Below are 26,449 nucleotides of genomic sequence, written 5' to 3'. Positions count from 1 at the left end.
CCATTCATAAAAGCACATTGGTTTTACAAAATTTTCGTTGATCAGTGTTAACAATACATGGTGTGGAAATAGGTCAAAACAAAGTTGGTCTGTGTTAACTTCCTCACTGTCAGATTTTGTTTCATGTGTTCAAAGTTGGAAGAAAGTACATATATGTCACTATATATTGTAAAGCCCTGAGGTTCATTCTCTTGCAGGCATACTCAATAAATAAAATCAATGAAAGACCTCACCGTTTCTACGTACATGAACTTTTGCATTGCATCCACAACGGTGAAGATAGATTAGGAAAACATATTGTAAATTGATTAAAGTGCTAGACACCCTCTATCCCATGGAATTCTACTATGCCTTTCTTGAAATATAACAGGGAAATGCAGGTGATATGTCATCCTTTTTATCATTCAGCCTAGTAGAGTTAGCAATTCAGCAATTCCTCCAAGTTTCAACAGAGTTTTGTTCCTAAGAGCGCTTTGTAACCAGAACTGTGTATAAGTCAGAAATGAATGAGGAAGAGGGTCACCTAGACAGTGAGCAACAGTATACAGGAAGAGTGGCCTCTCTGACTCAGTGGGTGAGTGAGTTTCACACACAAATGCTGGAGGAACTCAGCAGGCAAGGCAGCATCTGCGGAAAAGTGTTAAACTATCAACGTTTCAGGCTGAGACCCTTTATCAGGACTCTCTTTCTTACCACATTGTGTGTGTGATTGATTGCCACATTGTGTACCCTGCTGCAGATTTTCTTGTGATGGTGAGTATGTTTGCTCAGCGCTCTCAGCTCTGCTTGGCAGCTTGGGTGGGGAGTAGGTGCTGGGAGAAGGCATGTGGAAATGCCCTCTTCCCACATGGCAGAAGATGTCTGTAACTCTGCAGCAGCCTTCAAATTCATCCACCTCCAACCCACCAGTTGCACCGGTGCACATCGGTATGTGCCAGATGTTCATAATGCAAGCATTCATAATCTAGGGAGGTCCTGTATGGCAAAGATTTTTGAATTAAGCTAATTCTCTGAAGTAAAGTTCAAAATTGGGAAAAGATCCCACTTTCAAATGTCAATCAGCATTGCTGGTGAGTCAGTGGTAGTGAGTATTTTAAATACTAACCCCTCCCCCTTTATGGGATGGTTTCTATTTGCATGCTTAATTAACTTGACAAAGTTAGCTGGATGCCAACAGAACAGGCTTAGATTTCAATAATCCCTTCCAGTTTCTGTGATTTTTTTAATATAAAATTTAGCTGGGAATATATTCCATTGATTTCAGGGTGTAGGCTTGATTCAAGGTCGTAGGCTGTCTTTGTGTCTCTGTCTGTCTATTTTCTTTCTCTCTCTCTCTCCCTCTCCCTACCCCGCTCCCCCTCCCTATCAGCCTCATGCCTGTACCCACTGTTTTTGTGAAAATTGAGCTGGTATTAATTTGGCACGGCACTGGCAGTTTCATTTTTAAATGCCTCCAGGATAAACACTGTCAGAATAGGAAATAGGGAATACCCTTCTAAGTTGGGTATAAGATCTAGCTTTGAGTTGCATTAATGGAAGTTTTTAAATCAAGAATTAAGAAAAGGAGAAAATGATTTATTTGTTTACACGGAGTTATTAAGTTTTCTTGAAGAACACCACTTATTCCTTGATAAAACTGATGCATAGACTGCAGGTTTCAAGCACACTGCTGCTTCTATTTTTTAACAGCTAAGACGAGTTACCTACTAATCAGTGGGGGCAGGGACCTCCTGTTTTTCCTTTCTCCTTCTCATGGGATGCATGTACTTGGTATTTCCTACTGACAATCCACACAAAATCAGGATCCCATCACATGGGAAATTACACAACCAACCTAATGACAAAGTGAATTAGAATTGTAATGTGTTGCTGTACTGCTCAAGGTGAGAGGTTCAAGATTTATTTTACATTACAGAAGTGATATATAGGAATTTAAACATTGCCTTTAAAAAAGCTGATTCCAGATGTCTGGTTGGGATTAGTGCTTGGCTTTGTGATGCTGGAATAGCTGGTCCTGTAAAACCACTCTTGTCCACTTCTAATTGCAACGGAGGTAATCATGAAAAAGTGACCTGCCTGACGTTTTGACCGACTTTAGCAGAAATTATTTGTTGTGAAAGTTCCAGTCTTTTTTAAAAAATTGAATTTCTGATCGATTACCATAGACCCTTCAATGTCCTTCTTATTATGGAAATAGAGTCAGGGAAGAAAGCAGTGCTTGCCATTGAAACTTCAGCAGTCTTTTCATCTCACTTGCCTGGGCGAAGGGTGGAACCAGTGGGTCTGTCCCCTTTGAAAAATAAACTGCGGTGTGAGTCAACAGACTGTTGCATTTAGCTTCTTTGGACAGTGCATTAACCATTGTAGGGGACACTTAAAGGTCACCTGCAGTGGATTTAACGTAATGAAAAATAGCCTGCTTTCAAAAGTAATTGCACTAACATTATAAATTGTGGCAGTGCTTTACTCTGCAAGTTGATTTTCACAGTGGAAGATTTGCACTTTCAGATGTACATTAAAAATGGTATCTCCATTTATTCACACCTCTATTATCTACCATCCCAATTATCCACCAGGATTTTCACATTGTAAGAGACATTGCTTCATTGCACACGTCATTTTGCATTTCAGATTTTCTCTGCTTTTCTTGATGAATAAATGTGTCCAAGATGACTACAGCCTATATTAATAGGCAACATTTAACATTCCAGTACAGCATATATGCCGTACCTATGTGGAATTCCCACATCCACAACTAAAATGGATATATTTTTTTTTTAAATCCATAAAAATTGATATATATTTAAAAAAATATATAGGTTAGCATCTGCTTTAATAAAATAGATTATGTTAATAATAACAATAATTTTGGGATTGAATTTACTTTTTATTAATTGGATTGCATTTAATTATCTAAAATTCTCTTGTGTAAGTCTATTTTATTGATAAAGAGTCTACGGAAGGGATAGCAGAAGTACTGTTGTATACATTTAGGAAATTGCTGCAGAAGTAAGTGGTGTTGAAGGATTGTGGAGCAGGTAATGTAACACTTCTATTTAAGAAGGGAGCCAGAATGTGTTTATATATCGAACAGAATTTTGGAGGTTAAAAAAAAGGAATTTCTGCTAAGTGTGGAACAAATTAATGTATTGATTGCAAAATGTGGCTGCTGCCCAACATCCACTTCTTGGTTATTATTTTTTTTTTGTGCCATACTCTACCAGAGCCTCGGCAACCACTTTATTTTTCAAGTGATTGTCTTGGAGGAAAGATTCTGTGAGTAGTCCCCCACGTCCTTCTCACAGCGCAGTTTGTTTATTGCGAGTCCAAGTTGTGAGCTCGACACTCCATAGAACCATAGAATACTACAGCACAGTACAGGCCCTTCAGCCATCCATGTTGTGCTGACCCATATAATCGTTTAAAAAAAAGTACTAAACCCACACTACCCCATAACCCTCCATTTTTCTTTCATCCATGTGCCTGTGCAAGAGGCTCTTAAATACCCCTAATGTTTTAGCCTCCATCACCATCCCTGGCAAGTCATTCCAGGCACTTACAACCCTCTGTGTAAAAACCTTACCCCTGATGTCTCCCCTAAACTTTCCTCCCTTAATTTTGTTCATATGCCCTCTGGTGTTTGCTATTGGTGCCCTGGGAAACAGGTACTGACTATCCACCCTAGCTATGCCTCTCATAATCTTGTAAACCTCTATCAAGTCCCCTCTCATTCTTTTGCACTCCAAAGAGAAAAGTCCCAGCTCTGCTAACCTTGCTTCATATGACGTGTTCTCCAAACCAGGCAACAACCTGGTAAATCTCTTCTGCACCCTCTCCATAGCTTCCACATCCTTCCTATTATGAGGTGACCAAAATTGAACACAATACTCTAAGTGCGGTCTCACCAGAGATTTGTAGAGTTGCAACATGACCTCTCTACTCTTGAACTCAATCCCCCTGTTAATGAAGCCTAGCATCCTATAGGCCTTCTTAACTACCCTATCAACCTGTGCAGCTACCTTGAGGGATGTATGGATTTGAACCCTAAGGTCCCTTTGTTCATCCACATTCTTAAGTAACTGACCATTAATCCTGTAATCAGTCTTCTAGATAGTCCTTCCAAAATGCATCACCTCACACTTGTCCGGATTGAACTCCATCTGCCATTTTTCTTCCCAACTCTGCAGCCTGTCTATATCATTTTGTAACCTTCGACAACCTACAGCTCCATCCACAACTCCTCCAATCTTCGTGTCATCCGCAAGCTTACTCACCCATCCTTCCGCCTCTATATCCAGGTCATTTATAAAAATCACCAATAGCAGGGGTCCCAGGACAGATCCCTGCGGCACTCCACTAGTCACCGACCTCCAGGCAGAATACTTTCCTTCCACAACTACCTTCTGCTTTCTTCCTTTAAGCCAATTTTTTTTATCCAAACAGCCAAGGTTCCACTTATCCTATGCCTCATGACTTTCTGGATGAGTCTCTCATGAGGGACCTTGTCAAATGCTTTGCTAAAGTCCATATAGACCACATCCACTGCCCTACCCTCATCAATTTCTTTTGTTACCTCTTCAAAAAAACTCAATCAGGCTCGTGAGGCACGATCTTCCCTTCACAAAGCCATGTTGACTGTCCATGAGTAGACTGTACTTCTCCAAATGCTCGTAGATCCTATCCTTAAGAATCCTTTCCAGTAGTTTGCAGACCACCTACGTAAGACTCACCGGTCTATAGTTCCCAGGTTTCTCCCTGTTACCTTTTTTAAACAAAGGAACTACATTTGCCATTCTCCAGTCCTCCGGCACTTCCCCTGTAGCCAAAGAGGATTCAAAGATCATGGTTAATGCTCCTGCGATCTCTTCTCTCAATTCCCACAACAACCTGGGGTGTATCATATCCAGCCCTGGGGATTTATCAATCTTAATGTTTTTAAGAAGATCCAGCACTTCTTCTTCCTTAATCTCCACATTGTCCAGCACACAGGCCTGCTCTACATCGACCTCATCCTGATTAAGATCCTTTTCACTTGTGAATACTGAAGCAAAGTATTCATTTAGGACCTCCCCAACCTCCTCCACTTCCAGGCACATGTTGCCCTCTTTATCCTTTAGCGGTCCCATCTTCGTACTCGTCATCCTCCTATTCTTCACATACGCATAGAATGCCTTGGGGTTCTCCTTAATCCTACATGCCAAGGCCTTCTCATGTCCCCTTCGAGCTCTCCTGAGTCCTTTCTTTAGCTCCTTCCTGGCTACCCTATATTTCTCATAAGCCCCTCCTACTTCCTGCTTCTTATATCTAACATATACTTCCTTTTTCCTCTTGACGAGTTGCCTCACATGTTTCGTCAGTCACGGTTCCCTTTTCCTACCATTTTTTCCTTGCCTCGGTGGGACAAACCTATCCTGAACCCAGCTCAAATGGTCCCTAAACTTCTCCCACATTACTTCTGTGCTTTCCCCTTTGAACATCTGTTTCCAATTTACTCTCGCTAGGTCCTGCCTCATCCCTTCAAAGTTAGCCCTTCCCCAGTTAAGCACTTTACCATTTCGTCTGATTTTATCCCTTTCCATAGCTATGCTGAAGCTAAGGGAGTTGTGGTCACTCTCACCAAAATGCTCCCCCACCAAGAGGTCTGTCACCTGACCAGGTTCATTACCCAGAACTAGATCCAGTATAGCCTCTCCTCTCATCAGCCGGTCCACATACTGTGTCAGGAATCCTTCTTGAACACACCTGACAAATTCAGCCCCATCTATCCCCCTTGCACTCAGGAGGTGCCAGTCAATATGAGGGAAGTTGAAATCACCCATAACTACTACCCTGTATTTCCTGCACCATTCTAAAATCTGCCTGCTTATCTGCTCCTTGGTGTCCTGAGGGCTATTTGGGGGCCTATAGACTACTCCCAGCACAGTGATTGATCCCTTCCTACTTTCGACTTCCACCCAGACCGACTCCATGGACACTCCTTCAGCAGCGTCCTCCCTTTCTATAGCCGTGATACTTTTCCTGACCAGCAATGCCACTCCCCCCCCCCTTCTACCTCCCATCCTATTCCTTTTAAAACACCTGAACCCCAGGACCTGCATCATCCAATCCTGCCCTTCCTCCAACCAAGTTTCAGTAATGGCCACAACATCGTAGTTCCACGTACTAATCCATGCTCTAAGTTCATCCTCCTTGTTCCTAATACTCCTAGCGTGGAAATAGACACATTTCAACCCCTTTAACTGGCTACAATCATGTTCTGTCCCCTGTCTGTCCTTCCTCATCAACTCAGAACTCTTAGCATCATGCCCTTGTCCTTCTACCTTAATCCCTGCACTCACATTCTGATTCCCACTCCCCTGCCAAACTAGTTTAAACCCTCCCCAATGGCTCTATCAAACCTGCCTGCCAGGATATTGGTCCCCCTGGGATTCAAGTGCAACCCGTCCTTTTTGTACAGGTCACACCCGCCCCAAAAGAGGTCCCAATGATCCAGAAATCTGAATCCCTGTCCTCCGCTCCAATCCCTCAGCCACGCATTTATCCTCCACCTCATTCTATTTCTATTCTCACTGTCACGTGGCACAGGTAGTAATTCCAAGGTTACTGCCTTTGAGGTCCTGCTTTTCAACTTCCTTCCTAACTCCCTGTAGTCTTCTTTCAGGACCTCTTCTTTTTTCCTACCTATGTTATTGGTACCAATGTGTACCATGACCTCTGGCTGTTCTCCCTCCCAGCCTGGGAGAATTCAACCTGGCACAGATGGAAAGTGTGCCCGGAAGTGGCCTGACTGGGTTCGAACTTGGGAACCTTTGCTCCGGAGTCCGGAGATGTCACTGCGCCACCGGTGATACCAAATTAACTGCAAAATGGCGCATTCTTTGAACAAGTTGGGCTGGCTACTGTTTTGAAAAGGAGTTAGTACACATGACACTTATATCTGTCAGAAGCATACAGAGATGATAACCAGTCCAGATGTGGCTCGATACTGGGGCTGCAAATTGGGTATCAATGATGAAGTTCATGCCCTCAGTAAATCTCAAGAAACTGAACATGTGTTTAGTACAGGGGTCTTCCCCAGCTTACAGGCATCTGAGTTAGATACCACCAATGCATGCAAGCAAGCATTTGGAAGACTAGCAGGCTGCTGCAGAAATTCAGGCATTTTCTGCGACCTGTGAACTCAGTCTGCGGCCACATTTCTGTGTCATGAACTTGTTATGAACAGCTTACAGGACGGGAACCCGGCTGTGACCTGTATTAAGAAGTAACTCACACTGAGGTACTCACATGACTTTTCTTCGACTTTGACTACTCTGGCAGTATCAAGCTGATTATCAGTGGCTTGCTGATAAGTTGTTTATGAATTTCTAATGGGATTTGCTTTGTTTCTACTGGTGATGTGTGCTTTTGAGTATTCTTAGAAGTGTGTAATGAATATAAGGAATGCCGTGCCAGAGGTATAGCACTTGCCTTAGCTTCCAAGCACCTGCAATAATAAAAAAAATGTTGGAAACACTCAGCGGGTCAGGTAGCACTTGTGGAAAGAGTAAGAATTTTCACATGTCGGGCCAAAGATGTTTAATCAGACCTCAGCATTTGCAGTTTCTCTTTGACTTTCATTCTACAGCCACTAGCAGCCACTTCCACAGGAGTACAAAGTGCCAAGAAAATGAGCTGAGAAATCAACTGGAAGAGGACGGGCTGGATGACAAGGTAAGTGACCATGTCCACCAGCATTATTTAGGGAGCAATACGATGTAGAATGGGGAAAGTGCCACTAACTCACTGAAAAGGTACATTAATTACCATCATAACTCCAACAGTAGTGGTTGTTAAGGCCTCTGTAGTCACTGGTTTTTAAGGTTTTTTTTAAAGTTCAATGGTCATTAGCCCTTCTTTGGTGGAACAGGAGGTATCTGCAACATACCCATTTTACTATTCACTGTTGCACCAAAGGGGCTGAGATGCTTTTCATTCCAAAGGGAGAGGGATACATCTCATTCTCCTTTGCAGACAGCAGTGGGTGGGGTTGTATGTGGACGTATCCAGGACTGTGGCCCCTCCACCCCCCAGTATTGCAGAATACTGCTAATGGCATTCATTTCAGGTTGAAGATGCTTCATGTGAACAGAGATGTACAGTAGCCTGAAAAGATTTTGTTTCCAATATCCAGTGATGGTGAATTCAGATTGAGTTATACAGCCTTACAGAACAGAAACAGTCCATTTAGATCACATGAACACTCAGTCAATAGCCTCTTATACTGTTCGATTTAAGTACTCATCCAGATACTTCTTAAATGTTGTGAGAATCCATGTCTCCAACATCAGCTCAGGTGATGCATTCTGGATTCTTTCTGTCCTCTTGGTGAAAAAGTTCTTCCTACTCTCTAAACGTTTTATCCTTTACTCTAAATCTGTCTCCTCTAGTTTTAGATACCTCCCCTATGGGGAAAAGTTCCTTTTTATTTTCACCATCTCGGCCCCTGATAATTTTGTGGATCTCTGTAAGGTAATTCCCCTGAGCAAGGAAAGCCAACCCAGGTTATTGAGTGTAACCTTGTAACTGACAGGCTCCAAGCCAGATAACATCTCCTCTGCAGTCCCTCCTGTGACCAGAAATGCACACAGGACTCCAGCTGTGAATGTTTTATAATTACATTTCATAACTACCTCACTTTTGTATTCTATTCCCAGGTAATCTGTATGCCCTCTTCACCATATGCCTACCTGTGCTGCCATACTGTGGATACTAAAGAGAGAGGGCAGAGGAGATTTACAAGGATGTTGCCTGGATTGGAGTGTCTTCCTTATGAGAATAGGTTGAATGTACTTGGCCCTTTCTCCTTGGAGTGACGGAGAGGTGTATAAGATGATGAGGGGCATCAATCATGTGGATAGCAAGAGTCTGTTTCCCGGGGCTGAAATGGTAACACAAGGGAGCATAGCTTTCAGGTGCTTGGACATAGGTACCGAGGGGCTGTCAGGGGTAAGTTTTTCACACAGAGAGTGGTGGGTGTGTGGAATGTATTGCTGGTGGTGGTGGTGGAAGCGGATACAATAGGGTCTTTTAAGAGCCTCTTAGATAGGTACATGGAGCTTAGAAAAATAGAGAACCATGCAGTAGGGTAATTCTAGACAGTCTCTAGGGTAGGTTACAGGGTTGGCGCAACATTGTGGGCCGAAGGGCATGTAATATGCTGTAAATTTCTATGTTCTATGTTCATTTATTTCTCTCCACAAATGCTGGCTGACCTGATTAGCTGTTCCAGCTTTTTGTGTGTATTACTCTGGATTTCCAGCATCTAGAGAAGTCTTGTGTTTATGTCAGGGATTACTGGATTTGTATAGTGAGGTTCTTCATTACTCCTTAGGGCTCTACCATTTTTTCCTTAATAGTCCTCCCAAAATGCATCACCTTACAATTATCAGGATTAAATTCCTTCTATCATTGCTCAGGTAAGATCTGGTCAATATCATCTGATGGATTAAGATTATCCTCCTCATTGGCTAGAACCTCACCTCAATTTTCATGTCAGCAGCAAACTTACAAATCATATCTTTTACATGTATGTCCAGATTGTTAGGTTGTATATTAAAGAGAAAGGGTCCTAACGCAATCCTGTGACACGTCACTGGTAACAGGCTTACAATTGCAAGCACAGCCCTCCACCTGCATCTTCTTCCACTAAAGTAATTCTCTATCCAAATGGCCCTGAATCCCATGGGCTCTACCCTCCTGGACCACTCTCCCATGTGGGATCTTGTCAAAGACCTTACCAAAGGTCATGTATACTACATCAAATGCATTGTTCTTAGTACATTTTTTCACTGTGATGTGATTATTTTGATGGTACTCTGCCATCAGCATTTGTCCCTCCATGACAAAGTTAGTGTGGTTATTACATAGTAAAAATAAGCCTTGAACTTGCTTAAGTTCCTGACTCTAGCTCAGAAATGACCTGCCAATGGACACATGATTATGATAAATACTAAGATAGATAGATAGATACTTTATTCATCCCCATGGGGAAATTCAACTTTTTTCCAATGTCCCATACACTTGTTGTAGCAAAACTAATTACATACAATACTTAACTCAGTAAAAAATATGATATGCATCTAAATCACTATCTCAAAAAGCATTAATAATAGCTTTTAAAAAGTTCTTAAGTCCTGGCAGTTGAATTGTAAAGCCTAATGGCATTGGGGAGTATAGACCTCTTCATCCTGTCTGAGGAGCATTGCATCAATAGTAACCTGTCGCTGAAACTGCTTCTCTGTCTCTGGATAGTGCTATGTAGAGGATGTTCAGAGTTTTCCATAATTGACCGTAGCCTACTCAGCGCCCTTTGCTCAGCTACTGATGTTAAACTCTCCAGTACTTTGCCCACGACAGAGCCCGCCTTCCTTACCAGCTTATTAAGACGTGAGGCATCCCTCTTCTTAATGCTTCCTCCCCAACACGCCACCACAAAGAAGAGGGCGCTCTCCACAACTGACCTATAGAACATCTTCAGCATCTCACTACAGACATTGAATGACGCCAACCTTCTAAGGAAGTACAGTCGACTCTGTGCCTTCCTGCACAAGGCATCTGTGTTGGCAGTCCAGTCTAGCTTCTCGTCTAACTGTACTCCCAGATACTTGTAGGTCTTAACCTGCTCCACACATTCACCATTAATGATCACTGGCTCCATATGAGGCCTAGATCTCCTAAAGTCCACCACCATCTCCTTGGTCTTGGTGATATTGAGACGCAGGTATTTTGAGTTGCACCATATCACAAAGTCCTGTATCAGTTTCCTATACTCCTCCTCCTGTCCATTCCTGACACACCCCACTATGGCCGTGTCATCAGCGAACTTCTGCACATGGCAGGACTCCGAGTTATATTGGAAGTCTGATGTGTACAGGGTGAACAGGACCGGAGAGAGTACGGTTCCCTGCGGCGCTCCTGTGCTGCTGACCACCGTGTCAGACCTACAGTCTCCCAACCGCACATACTGAGGTCTCTCTGTCAAGTAGTCCACTATCCAATCCACCATGCTGCCATGTAGTAGCAAATACTTGACAGGTTCATATGGAGAGTACCTGATCTGTTGTAAATTTGACTGTCATATGGTTTTGTGAGTTGTAACTAATTGACAAATGAATAACTGTGGAGCAGGAGAGGAGATAGTAATGAAAGAAAAGGAAGAGGAAAATCAAGGAGACACATAAACAGACCCTTTATGGATAGGTAATGTAACTATCTAATACCAATTAATGCCAACACTAATCCCCATCAGCTTGCAACTCCCATGTTCTCTTCCCTCTTTTACTGACCATCACTTCACCAAGATGTTCACAACGTAAAAATAAATAGCAGCACAAAATAAAGTTTTCAAACCAGGGCCTTTATATTGTCATACAAACAGCACAACACACAAACAATTGTTCTCATCCTTGTTCATCCCTTAGTGCCTGCTTTCCATTTATATTCATCCAATAAAGTTCATCAACTCTCCCATTAATAACTATCAAACTCTCACCTTCACTATGTCCATTTCTAATACATAACTTCCTGAGTTTTCTCGTATCTGTCCTCCCACCAGGAAATTGTGAAAACTTCATTTCATTTTTTGCCACTTCCTATGTCTCCATTACATCCATTCTGGTGACACACTTCCTCTATCAGAGCTTGAAGTAAATGTTCCCATTTCCACAACCATAGAATCCCTTCCATCATAATTGACAGAACTCTCAACAGTTTCTGCTTCATTTCTCACAGTTCAGATCTCAACACCTCTTTTCCTAGCCAGAACAAAGATCAGTTTCCCATTGGCCTTCATTTCATCTTCCACTAGCTTCCATACTCAATGGATGTTCATTTGTTAATTCTGTCATCAACATGTCACTTCACTTTTCTGCACTTCAAAGAGACTATTCCCTTTGGGACATTCTGATTAATCCTCGTTCACTCTTCCATCTCCAGGTCTCCAGCCATACTACTTCTCTTTCTAAGTCACCCACCTGTGCAACCACTGGAAGAGTCACATCTTCCCTTCTCATCATTCAGCAGCCCAATGTCCCTTCCAAGTAAATTATCAATTCAATTTCATTGTCTAATTTTGTGCTCACTGCCTGGTTCCCTTGTTCTGGGGTAATCAAATGCGAACTGAGTAATTGATTGCATAGATACCCAATCAACAGGACACTACAGCCAGTGTGGATTGGAAATAACATCTCCTCCTTGCTGACAATCAACACAGGTTCACCTCAATGATACAGGCGTAGTCCACTGCTCTACTATTTCTACGCTCATAACTGTAGGGCCAGGTACAGCTTAAATGCCTTCTATAAATTTGCTGATGACACAATAGAATCTCAGTTGGTGACGAGGAGGCATACAGATTGAGATATATTAGCTGCTTGTGTCAAGACCAAGTTCAAAGTAAATAAGACCAAAGGACTGATTGTGGATTTCAGGAAGGGGAAAGCAACAAAACACATACCTGTCATCATTAGAGGATCAGCAATGGAAAGAGTGAGTAGCTTCAAGTCCCTGAGTAACAACATCTCTGGGCCCAACATGTTGATGCAATTATAAAGAAGGCATGCTGGTGCCTATATTTCATGAGGAGTTTGAGGAGATTTGGTATGTCACCAAAGACTACAGTAAATATCTAACCAATGTACCATGGAGAGTATTCTGACCGGTTGTATCACCATCTGGTTTGGGGGCCTAATACACAGGATTCGAAAAAAATGTAGAGGGTTGAAAATTGAGCTAGCTCTATCATGGGCAGTAGCCTTTCACCATCGAAGGTATATAACATAGAACATAGAATACAGAACATTGTGCATAGTACAGGCCATTCAACTCCCAATGTTGTGCTGATCTTTTAATTTACTCAAAGATCAATCTGACCCTTCTCTCAGAGTAGCCCTTCATTTTTTAAAAATCATTTATGTGTCTATCTAACAGGTTCTCAGATGCTTAAATGTCCATAATTATCTCCTCTACCACAATCCCTGCCCCATGCACCCATCATTCTCTGTTTAACAAACTTGCCTCTGATATTTCCCTATTTCATCCCCTAATCAAGTTACAATTATGATCACTCGTATTAGCCATTTCTGCCCTGGGAGAAAGTCCTTGGCTATCTACTTGATTTATGCCTCTTATCATCTTGTAAATCTCTATTAAGTCACCTTTCATCCTCTTTTGCTCCAAAGAGAAAAGCCAGGTGGCTCTCTAATCCAGGCAGCATCCTGGTAAATCTCCTCCGCACCCTCTCTAAAATGAGGCAACCAGAAATGAACACAGCATTCCAAGTGTGGTCTTTCCAGGCCTTTATAGAGCTGCACTATTACCTTGTAGCTCTTGAACTCAATCCCCAAATTAATGAAGACTAAAATACCATATGCCTTCTTGATAGCCCTATCAATTTTTGTGGGAACTTTGAGGGATCTCTGGCCACGGACCCCAAGATCCCACTATTCCTCCACACTAAGAATCCTGCCATTAACCCTGCATTCTGCCTTCAAATCTGATCTTCCAAAGTGAATCACTTCACACTTCCCCAGGCTCAATTTCATCTTACACTTCTCAGTCCAGCTCTGCATCCTGTCAATGTCCCATTGTAACCTTTGACAACCTTCTACACCATTCACAACTCCTCCTACCCTTGTGTCACCTGCAAACTTACTAACCCACCCCTCCACCTTCTCATCCAAATCATTTATTAAAATCATAAAGAGCAGGGGTCCTAGAACAGATCTCTGTGGAACACCATTGGTTACTGACCTCTTGGCAGAATACATGCCATCTACAACCACCTTCTTCCTTGTAGAGGCAGACTAGTTCAGAATCCACTCAGCCCAGTTTTCCTGGATCCCATGCCTCCTGACTTTCTTAATGAGTTTACACTGGGGAACTTTATCATATGCCTTACTAAAATCTATATACACCACATCCATTGCTTTACTGTCATCAATATATATTGTCACATGTTCAAAAAATTCAATCAGATTTGTAAGGAATGACTTACCCCTCACAAAACCATGTTGACAATCAATAATCAGACTATGCTTCTCCAAATGCTCTTAATTCCAGTCTGTAAGAATCTTCTCTAATAATTTGCCTGACAGTGAAGTAAGATTCACTGGTCTATAATACCCAGGATTATCCCTATTCCTTCTCTTAAACAAAGAAATATCATTTGCCATCCTCCAGTCATCTGGTAGTAATCCTGTGGCTAGTGAGGATGTAAAGATTGCATAAAAGGCACGGCAATCTCCTCCCTCACTTGCCATAGTAACCTAGTGTATATTCCATCCAGCCTTGGACACTTACCTATCCTAATGTTTTTCGGACATTTCAATGTATCAGCATGTTCCAGCATATCCTGAAGAAGTGTCTTAGGCTGAAATGTTGACTGTTTATTCATTTCTGTGGATGCTGCTTGACCTGTTGAGTTCCCCCAGAACTTTGTGTATGTTGCTTTGGATTTCCAGCATCTGCAAATGTCTTGAGTTTATGATTTCCAGCAATATCATTCAATTTTATGCTGCTCTTATAAATGTCAAGAACACTGGTGAGTACTGAAGCAAAGTATTTATTAAGAACCTCCCCTATCTCTTCCAATTTCAGGCACAATTTTCCTCTTTGATTTCTGATTCTTCCTATCTTTGTTCTAATCATTCTCCTATTCTTTTCACATATGTAGAAGCCTTAGGGTTTTCATTAATCCCACTCACCAAGGCCAGCTCATGTTCCCTTCTAAATTTCTTTAGTCCACTCTTCAGTTCCTTTCTGGCTTCTTTGTAATTCTCTAGTGCCCTGCCCGGTCTTGCTTCCTAAACCTTAAGCAAGCTTCTTTCTCCCTCTTGGCTAGATGTTTCTCATCTCTTGTAAGCCATGGTTCACTTATCCTACAACCCTTTCCTTGCCTCAGTGGGACAAACCTATCTAGAATGAACTGCGAGTGCTCCCTAAATAACCTCCACATTTCCATTGTGCATTTCTCTGAGTACATCCATTCCCAAGTTCCAAACTGATAGCATCATCAGTCTCTCTCTGTCAGTTAAAGTCTTTCCCATACTATCTGGTCCTATCCCTCTGCAAAGCTACGGTAAAGGTCAAGGAATTGTGGTTACTGTTTCCAAAATGCTCACACATACTCTATCTTCAAAGTGCAATGCTTCAAGAAGGCAGTATCCATCATTAAGGACCTTCATCATCCAGAATACGGCCTCTTCTCATTATTACCATCAGTGAGAAGGTACAGGAGCCTGAAGACAGCACTCAACATTTTAGGAACAGCTTCTTGTCCTCCATCATCAAATTTCTGAAAGTTCTTTGCACCCATGAATAATACCTCACTATTTTGCTCTCTTTTTGCACTACTTAGATATTTTTTATATTCCTTATTGGATCTTATAGTTTTTAATGTACTGTACTATACTGCTGCCACAAAACTACAGATCACATGACATACAGATTGACAGTGATAATAAACCTGATTCTAATTCTGATTCAATCCATGGTTTCCAGTTTCCTGTTACTTTATTTCCCCATTCCATTCACACACTTGCAGTGTGAACTCTCTGTTTTAAATTTCATACAGTGTTCCACAGAGCAATATTTTAGCCTGAGAAAAGAAAGCAATTGTCAAAAAATTGTTTTTTTCTTTTTTGTAGTGAACTAAATATTGTACCACTTGTATTCCTTTCTCTCTCCTTCCACCAGATTGTCTCATGATCTCCTTTCTTTCCAATCCAGTACCCTATTACTCAGGTTCTTCCCCTTTCCCACATGGTTCCACCTGCCCATCACCTACAGACAGCTCACAGGGTCCCCTAACAGTGCTATTTGTCCACTGCCCTTCCCTTACCTGGTTCCACTTATCACCCTCCTTACCTGCCAAGTTCTCGAATCTACGGCCTCTGATGTTTCCAATTATCACACTCTGGCCTCTGTTTCTGATCCACTGTTCCCTCCCTCCACTGGGCTTCATCTGTTTACTGACCCCTCTTTAACAGATTCAACCTAAAACCTACCAGCACCTATTTTATCCCTCCTCACACCACTTCATGTTAGCTAACTCCCCTCTACGCTTTCGGCCCTGATACAGGGTCTTGATCTGAAATGTTGACTGCCCTCACAGAGGCTGCATGGCCCTTTGAGATCCTACAGCAACTTATGTTATGTTCCAGATTCTAGCATCTTCAGTCTTTCAAGTCTCCAAGAAGAAAATAAACTAGAGTGAAATGAGGTCCTAATGAAGGCAAAATGGAATAGTTAGGCAACACCAGTTATGGCAGTGCCTAAAGAGAACCAAACTGCTGAGCTATGTGATATTTGTTTTTTTTTGTAATTTATTTTTTTATTAAAGTTCATCATCAAACAAACATTTCCATAAGATGTATTTCAGTCATTGTACATATATATCATATAATCATATTATGTCACAAATCTCCACATAGTATTTATCTGGAGTATACACTTATAGAAAAGAGTGGAAAGAAAAAATAAGCAAAAGGAAAGAACTATGTACAAGTAGGGAGTGATTTTTTTTTACAACAGGTTCATTGATTTGTGAGAATAAAATCAGGCCTATGAGGCATTATGTAGTTAAACCATTTTTCCTGGTATGAATCAAATTGTTCCAGCTTATGGTTAACAGATGCTGTTATCTTCTCCATTTTGTAAATGTCCATCATAATTTCCATCCATGTATTTATAGTTGGGCTCTCCTGTGATAACCATTTCCTAGTAAGAGTCTTTTTACCAGCCACCAACAGTATATTCATTAAATATTTATCTCTTTTCAACCATTCTTGAGGTATATATCCAAAATATATGGTCTTACTCTCTAAGGGTATTTCACATTTAAAGATGTCTTGTAGGGCATTGTGTATCCCCCTCCAATAGTTTTTGATAACAGGGCAGTCCCAAAAAATATGATAATGATTTGCATTTTGATTTCCACAATTTCTCCAGCAAACAGGGAGGTTACTATCATAATGGGATTTCTGAGAGGGTGTAATAAAATATCTTATCAAGTTTTTCTATCCAAACTCCCTCCATTTCTGTGAACTGGTACACTTCCATTGATACCTCCATATTGTTGTCCATTCTTCCTCAGATATAATCATCCCTCCTTCCTTCACCCATTTTGTTTTAATGTATGAAGTCAAATGTGTTTTAAGATTTGACAACTCCTTATACATGCGTGAAATGATTCTACTACCATTATCTGAACTATATGCTTTTCTAAAGAGCTCTATCAAGCTTGTATTTGCCTTGTTTACATTTTTAAGCGTCTTATTAACATATTGTCGCATCTGTAAATACCGATAAAAATCTTGTTTTTCTAATAAGTGTTTCTCTTTAAGCATTTCAAAACTGAACAGTGTTCCTTCTTTCATCATGTTGCAAAGAACTGTTATTCCTTTAGCTGTCCAGTCCTTAAACCTAGCATCCAATTTATTTGGTGTAAAATCCGAGTCATATGCACACCATTTAAGAATTGCAAAATCTCCCTCTAGATTATATTCTTTTATAGTAGTTTTCCATATTTTAAGAGTCAATTTCACCCATGGGTTATCAATAGTATTTATGTACCTTTGCAGGTTGTTATCAGCCAAAATTGCTCGTATGGGGATGGGAAGTACTTGCTCCTCAATGTTTTTCCATTGAGCATCATATGATGGGTTGCACCAACATATCACAGCTCTCAACTGTGCTGCAAAATAATAATCTCTAAGAGAAGGTAGGCCCCACCCCCCCCCTTTTCCTTTGCTAATTGCAAGGTTTTGAGATGAACTCTAGGCCTTTTACCCAGCCAAATATACCTTGATAGCATCTTGTTCCATTCATTGAATTGATTTTGATTAATCTCTATTGGTAGGGTCTGAAAGAGATATAACAGTCTGGGCAGTATATTCATTTTAATTCAATCCTTGAATTGAGACTGAAAAAAGGAATCAGGTTCCATCTTGCCACATCTTCCTTAATTTTTTATATAAAGGTTGATAATTACATTCTGATAATTTTGCCAAATCTTTTGGCATAATGATGCCCAAATATTTGAAAGCCTCTGTGTGCCATGCCCAGGGGTATTGAGTTTCAATTTCTCTTGGTGGGCTATAGTAATATGAAAGTAATTGGGTTTTATCTATGTTGATCTTGTATCCTGATAATTGACCATACTGTTCAAAGGATTGCATCAATTTAGGTAAAGAGTATGTTGGTTGCCCTAGATAGATCAAAATGTCATCCGCATAACAAGCCAATTTGTGCTTTGTCCCTTTAATAGTAATTCCCCTGATATCTTCATTTTGTCTGATTTATTGAGCTAATGGTTCCAGATATAATGTGAAGAGTAGTGGTGACCATGCACAACCCTGTCTCGTGCCGCTTTCTAGGGTAAGACTATTTGATAAATATCCATTGATTTTAATCCTAGCAGTAGGATTGTCATATAGTGTCTGTATAGTTTTAATAATTGTGTCTTGGAAACCAAATCTATGTAAAACTCTGTAAAGAAAGTTGCAATTAACCGAATCAAATGCTTTTTCAGCGTCCATGCTTATCACTATTGCTTCGATTTTATTTTTTTGTATATGATCCATAATGTGAAGTGTCCTTCGTATACTGTCTTGAGTCTGGCGTTGTCGTATAAAATCTGTCTGATCATTACGTATCAGTATGGGTAGAAACTCCTCTAATCGTTTGGCCATGATGGAGGTAAATAACTTATAATCTACATTAAGAACAGATATTGGTCTAAATGACCCACATTCCATTTTATCCTTGTCTTCTTTTGGTATAGCTGAGATTATCACTTCCTTCCAACTGGGTGGCATTTGTGCCTTTTTTAGAGCCCAGTTCAGTGCAGGGAGTAAAACAGGAATTAACTCATTTTTAAATTCTTTGTACCACTCTGCCGTATACCCATCTGATCCTGGTGACTTGCTTAATTTAAGACTACTAATTGCAGCTTTTAATTCAACTTCAGTTATTTCAGCAGTCATCGTTCTATTTTGTTCTTCGCTTAACGTGGGTAACTCTAGAGAATTCAAGAAGGTGTCAACTTGGGTTATGCTTCCCCCTGGAACGTTGGAATATAGAGTTTTGTAAAACACTTCAAAAGCTTCTTGAATTTCACTTAGCTTATTTTTTATTATTTTCGTTCTTGGGTCCCTAATCCTATGAATTGTATTTTCTGCTATCTTTTTTTTCAGTTTCCATGCCAGTATTTTCATAGATTTCGATCCACTTTCATAATGTCTCTGTTTCAGAAACATTAAGTTTTTCCTGATTTCTTGCATAGCCAAATTATTTATTTCATTCCTAATTCTTTTAATTTCCCCTAATGTATCCTGTGCCAAATTCAATTTGTGTTTTTTCTCTAGTTCCTTCAGCCTATTTTGTAATTCCTCTAATGTTTTAATCCTTAAATTTTTCTTATATGAAGATAACGCTATAATTTTCCCTATTAAGACCGCCTTCAGAGTATCCCATAAAATGGGAGGTGAAACCTCTCCATTATCATTAAATTCTAAGTAGAGACCAATTTCTTTTTTAATTTGTTCCTTAAATACAGATCATTGAGTAGACTTGAATTTAGTTTCCCTATAGTATTCTTTGGTTGTAGGTCAAAATCAACAGAAAAATATATAGGTGCATGGTCACTTACATCTATTGTCCCAATTCCACAGGTGTTTATTTTGTCTTTGTCTTTTCCAAATGTTATGAAATAGTTTATTCTTGTATATACAGAATGGGGAGCAGAATAATGAGTGTAATCCCTTCTGTCAGGGGAAAAGGTCCCTCCATATATCAATTAAACCAACATCCTCAAAAAGTGTATTAACTTTCTTATGTAAAGATTTTGTTTCATAGGTTTTTCCATTGGAAGAGTCTAAGTTTGGTTGTAATTGTAAATTTAAGTCTCCTCCACATATCAGGAAACCTTCTGTTTCTGTTACCGTAATATCAGTAATTTTCTGAAAGAAACCAATATCACTTTCCGGGGGTGAGTATATATTCAATAGAGTAACTGAATTGCCATCTATAATTCCCCCTTACCAGAATATATCTGCCCTCTTTATCTCCCATTTCAAATACTTTTTCAAAATTTAGCTTACTTGAGATAAGAATAGCAACTCCTCTCCTATGTCCTGATTTATATGAGGAGAAAAACAGATTAGTGAAGCCCATTCTCTTTAGTTTTTTATGCTCATTATCACTTAAATGACTTTCCTGTAAATATACTACATGGGCTTGTTCTTTTTTCATTTTGGATAAAACTCTCTTACGTTTGCTTGGATTTAATAGCCCATTTACATTAAAAGAAATGAATTTTACCTTGTCCTTAGCCATCTGTATTTATCTGTCAATGTATCATTGAAATTAGAATAAAACTTAATCGATCTACTCCCTGAACAAATAAGAACCAAGAAACGCAAATAATAACAAAAATGGCAACGAACCAGTGATTCCAAGGCTGAGGTCTCTAGTAGATGACCCTTCGTTGAGCTAGAGGAAATGTCTAGCTGTGGGGGATAACCCCTCCTACTTGTGAGTTGAGGGCCCCCATTGCAGTATTCATAAAAGTCAGGGAACAAATCCATTACACAGAAAAGATTTCCCTGTGTACTCCTCCTATCTATCTATCTATATATATATATATATATATATATATATATATATATATATATATATACACACACACACACATATATATATATATCTACATGCATACATATACACACACACATACATATATACATACACACATTACACACATACACATATATGCAAACATATATATATTCTCATTTTGGTGGGGAAAAAGGAGTAAGTGAGTGAATAAAGAATAACAACTAAGTAATATAAAATCCACATTATAATAACTATTTCTCGAGATAGGTATATCACCGTGCACTTTTGCTTCCGTTTAGCTTCTCAACATTTTTAAAGTTAGCCAAACCTTATGGCTCTTCTGAAGGGGGTGAGGATTGTCTTTGGGAAACTCCCGGTCTCTTCCTGATATATTTCTCTCGGCCTCCACCTGTCTCCTGCTTTCTCGACTCTCACATTATTTCCCAAGCGGAGCGGGATAATTCTTCAGTCAGGCTTTCCTTCATTTTGATCACGCTGACGGGCAACCCTCTGGCCTTCATGTCTGTAGTCGCCTCTTCCACTGTCTGGTACAACCGCGTCCTGTTGTCATAGAACACTCGAAGTTTAGCAGGGTACGGAGTTTGAAATCTAATCTTATTTTGCTTTAGTACTCGCTTTACTTCAGAGTATTCTTTGCATTTCTGGAGGACCGCGGGGGGGTAATCTTGGTTGAAATATATTAATTTATACTCTAAAAGCACTCTCTTCTTACCCCAGGCCCTTCGTAGAATCTCTGCCTTGGTACTGTACCAAAGGAATTTAATTATTATTGAGTGTGGCTTTCTATCCTGGGTAGGTTTTGGGACGAGCGCGCGGTGGGCTCTTTCGACTTTCAACTTCATAGCCGGGGGAAGATCCAGCGCGTCCTGCAGTAACTTTCCGACAAACTCCATCATAGACGAGCCCTCCGCTCCTTCGGGAACGTTGTAGATTCTGATATTTTTCCGCTGTGATCTTCCCTCCAGGTCAAGCAATTTACCTTCTTGGTGATGTATTATTTTTATTGTCTTGCTCAGTATCCGTTCCATGTTTTGAACGCGATCTTCCACCTTCTCAATTCGAGTCTCTGCCACCGCTATTTTTTGATTAACGCTGGTGAACTCTGCCTTAATATCACAGAGCTGCTGCTTTATATCTTTCTGGACCTCCATTATTTCTTTCAGGATTTCGAAGATATTCGCTGCTTCGACTGAATGAGGCCCAGCAGCCACCTCACTAGCACACGGTTGGGTAGGAGAGCCGTTTGCTGCACTCCTCTCGGACGCAGGCTCCGCAGTGTCACTTTTTTAATTTCCATTTCTTTTCCCCATTCTTGCCCCTCTTTTCAGTTCAAATATTTTTCGAAAAATATTATATTTAATGAATTAACGGGGCTTAATATGCGTTTTTCTGGAGGAGCTAGTGACTTAAGCTGCCATTCTCGATGATGACATCACCGGAAACCCGATATGTGATATTTGTAAGATGATATTGAACTAAAAAATTAGTTGCACATTGAACTATCTTATTTATAGGAATTATTAACGAAGATCTTTCTAATTACCATTTGCAGGATAAAAAAAATTGGAAAAATCAAGAACACATGAAAATCGTCACAGATACCAAAAAAGAATAAGAAGCAATAACATATTTGAACAGAATTAAGTACTTTTTAATAAGGACAAAAAGTATATTCTGGTTTATTCAAAGGATTATCCTTATTTTCAAAATGCCAATGATTTAGCAAATGGTCAACACTTCATACTCGACTGTCCTTGTGAGAACAGGGTTACCATAAAATGAATCGTTTAAAATTAAACACAATAGTATTTGTTCCTAAAAATTGAAAAGAACTCTTAGAACTTTAGCTTCACATATTAACATAATGAAACAGTGATTAATATATAGAAATTAGACAGGACCACATTAACAGCTCTTGCTAGCAGCAATATGTATTTTTCCTTTGTACTGCCCATGTAAAAGGTAAGTTGTCACGCATGGTAGGGAGTGTAATATTGACTTTCCAGAGGTGTTGGTACATTAGTCTCTTTCTGCTTATTTTTCCCAGTCAGGAAATAAATTACATTGTGTTCATAACATTTTCCTCATTCTTTAACTTCTTAAGATTTTTTTCTTGTAGTCAAACTTCGAATTCTTATTAATTTCTCAGTCCATTCAGCATCAAAACATAACATAAAATAATATTTTCATAATATAAGGCCTGTCATGCCCAACTGCATTGTGTAAAAGTATATTATAATACTAATGATAAATGGGCAGCATAAATTAAAATACAAGATGGAATACCAGACTAAGTTACACTAAAATCCTTTAAGAAACTTTCATTAAAAATAACAATTAACATTGTGTATACTAAAAAGTTTTGCAGGACAGAACTTGACTCTCAAGGTTTCAATGAAGTTAGAAATCATTTGAAATAATTCCATTAGAAGTCACGCTATCTTGTTTTTTATGAATTATTATTTATTCTTTCATAATAGATAAAGCTTGACTTAGTTTGCCATAGGGACCACAGTTGCAAATAAAACATTTGTTTAGTTGTGAATTTAAAGAGCAAACACGAGGAAATCTGCAGATGCTGGAAATTGAAACAACAACACACACAAAATGCTGGTGGAACACAGCAGGCCAGGCAGCATCTATAGGAGAAGCACTGACGAAGGGTCTCGGCCCGAAACGTCGACAGTGCTTCTCCTATAGGTGCTGCCTGGCCTGCTGTGTTCCATCAGCATTTTGTGTGTGTTGTTGTTTAGTTGTGAAGTTAAGTTTCACGTCATTTTTCCAAAGGCTCGGTTTATAATCTATTTTTCTACTTTGCAGGTTCTGAAGTCTTTAGGTACATAGCAAAATAATAGCCATGAATAATAGTTTTGTACCAGTGCTTGGGTTAGTGGTAAAGTACTAGAGACATCACATGGTATAGAGTGCAGGGAGAGAATGGGAAGTACTATGTCCATTACATTCCCAGTCCCTGCATTGACCAAATGCTGAAGTTGCTAAACCCTTTGAAAATTTCTGTCAATTTGCTCCAGCAGTCTTTCAAAAACAAGGTATAGTGACACAACGTTGTGAGGGCCTTCCTAAAGCAGCATGCTGAACACTGTGCTAGATATTCACAGAAAGAAAGAAATGAACATCTGCCCTATAAAGAGCTTATCATGACCATGGGATACCTCAAAGCACTTCAGAATTACAGAATTATTCTTGAAATGCAGTTATTCTTGTAATGAAGATAAAAAGAATTAGACACTTTGAGCACTCCAACCTCTCATAAGCAGAGTGGGCAATAAATATTTGAAAATTGCCTCAAAATAGTGCCAAAGGAACTTTTATTTCCTTTTGAAAGAACACGAGGCCTTAGTTTAGTATTTTGTCTGAGCATCTGCGACTCTTACAATGCAGTCGGCACTCAAGTACTGCATAGAGGAGTTTATATTTTGGGACTCTTGACCCTGAAAAATGACTTGGAACCCATGATCCCCAAAGAGCTCTCAATATTACAGAGAACACAGAGGGAAGCGAAACGTTCTGGGCAGATTACAAAGATAATGACCAAAGCAAAAAAAAAAAAGAAATAAAAAAGTAACGGCAATAAAATCAAGGAAAGCATGAAGGTGATTAATAAAAACATGAGCCAATTAACCAGATCTTTAAGATAACCTGTGTGTTGAGAGGAAAGACATGGAATATTGTTCAAAATGAACAATTTGCATTTGAATTCATTAAAGTGTGGGAATGACAGATATTATAATTAAGGAGGAGGATTATGAAATAATGGATGAGATATATTGAGTGAGGATGTGGTATCAAGTTTAACATCAATGAAAGCAGATAATCTGCAGGGCTTAAACAAAATGTATCCTGAGCCATTAAGAGAATGATTGGAGGAAATGACAAGCTCTGAGTGTTGTTTTCACATCTACAAGCGTATTGCAGGGACAGGATTGGAAGTCCCAACTGAGACACAATCAGTAATAGATAAATTATTGGAAGAGTTTCTGAGAGACAATATAAATCATAAATTAGAAAGGTGCAAATTAATCACGTTAATCATTGTTAACAAATGTTAAAGATCTCATCTGACTAACATGGAGGGTAAAATCCATGTTTGATGATGTTCAATGCAGATCACAGACAGGAAACAAAAGATAATGGTTGACAGGTGTCTCCATAATATAAAAGGTCCACAATAGTAACTTGGAGTTAAAAATGATGCTGTGATGTGGTTACTAGTGAGGTAAAGATTGCAGATTGAAAGAAGGGCCTAATGGATAGATACCAGAACAGATGGCCAGAGAAGAAGCAAATTATATTTACCCTGGGGAAATCTGTAGTAAAGAATCCAAGATGCTGATCTAGACACAGTGCTCAGGCAGGATAGATGTGACCGCAACAGCCAGGCACCAATGGATGTGTTGCCAGCTTTGGAAAACTTTAACTTTGAGGAAAGATTGAGGTTGCTTTCTTAGAACAGGGTAAGCTGAGGGGAGATTTCACTGGGGTGTAAGATTAAGATAGGTCATTATAGGGTGGGTAGAAATGATTTATAGTCAATAACCAGGAGGCATAGATTAGATAGAATGATTAGAAGGGAAGTGAGGAACTATTTTAACAATAGACTCATGGTGATCTGGAAATTATTGTCAAAAAAGGCAGAAGAGGCAAAAACCTACATCATATGATTCCTGTCCTATCAGACTAAAGATCAAAATTGACAGAAAAGGATTGAGCTGGACGGGTTTTTTTTAAATTTAAATGTCCCTTTCTGCCCCATAGTTATCTGCAATTTTGTAAATCTTTGGCGTTGAGGTGATGGTACTGACAATAGGCCTACTGTTAATGCTCAGTTAAAATAACAAAGGACTCACCCTGCTGATATTGTGGGTTTTCATATTAACTCCACGCCTGACTTGCTCATTCCACTCACTTGGCATAAGATTTATTTTGCACAACGTGCCAGCTGGAGGTTTCTGCTAGTGATCACGTAGAAAGCTTTGTGATTTTGTTTCTTGCCAAGTGAACAGCCACTATCTAGTTAATATCTATTAACTCAGCAAAGGTAGAGGATCAAAGCTGAGACCAAAAGAGAGAATGCTGGTACATGTATTTGTGTGTTATTTAAATATTCTATATTTTTATGTCTTACCTTCATTTATAGTCTATAATGCAATTATATACCATTAGCTTGCAAGAAGAACATGAGACCTAAAGTGAACTGCAGATTCAAATGTGAAAGAAAATTGTATTTTCAGCACTGGTTGTTGTTACTTCTCTACAACTGATCAATATTGTACTGTGTGTTGGTTGAAAATTTCAATCTATATTGAACATATAATCAACACACACGAAATGCTGGTGGAATACAGCAGGCCAGGCAGCATCTATAGGGAGAAGCGCTGTCGACGTTTCGGGCTGAGACCCTTCGTCAGGACTAACTGACAGGAAAGACAGTAAGAGATTTGAAAGTGATTCGAACATATATCATTTTTATTTTTATTTATTATTTTAAGGTAAAAGCCTCTGCTCTTTTATTTTTGTGCATTGAACTACCTTAACCTGTGTGACATTAAAGAGCGACAATTCTTGTCCTGTGGCTCACTGAGAGAAGATGATGCCCATCGACGTAATCCAGAGGGTGAATTTCCATCACTTCACACAATATCTATTTAAATTTGTCAACCAACTATTTTACAAAGAGCACTTATATGCCCTTTCAAGCAGTTCTATTTTTGTACTAAGAACCACTGGTGTAAACAGTGATATTCTATCA

The sequence above is a fragment of the Hemitrygon akajei genome, chromosome 17 (genome assembly GCF_048418815.1).
Source record: "Hemitrygon akajei chromosome 17, sHemAka1.3, whole genome shotgun sequence".
NCBI classification, from domain to species: Eukaryota; Metazoa; Chordata; class Chondrichthyes; order Myliobatiformes; family Dasyatidae; genus Hemitrygon; species Hemitrygon akajei.
Note: the sequence above shows the minus strand (reverse complement) of the source record.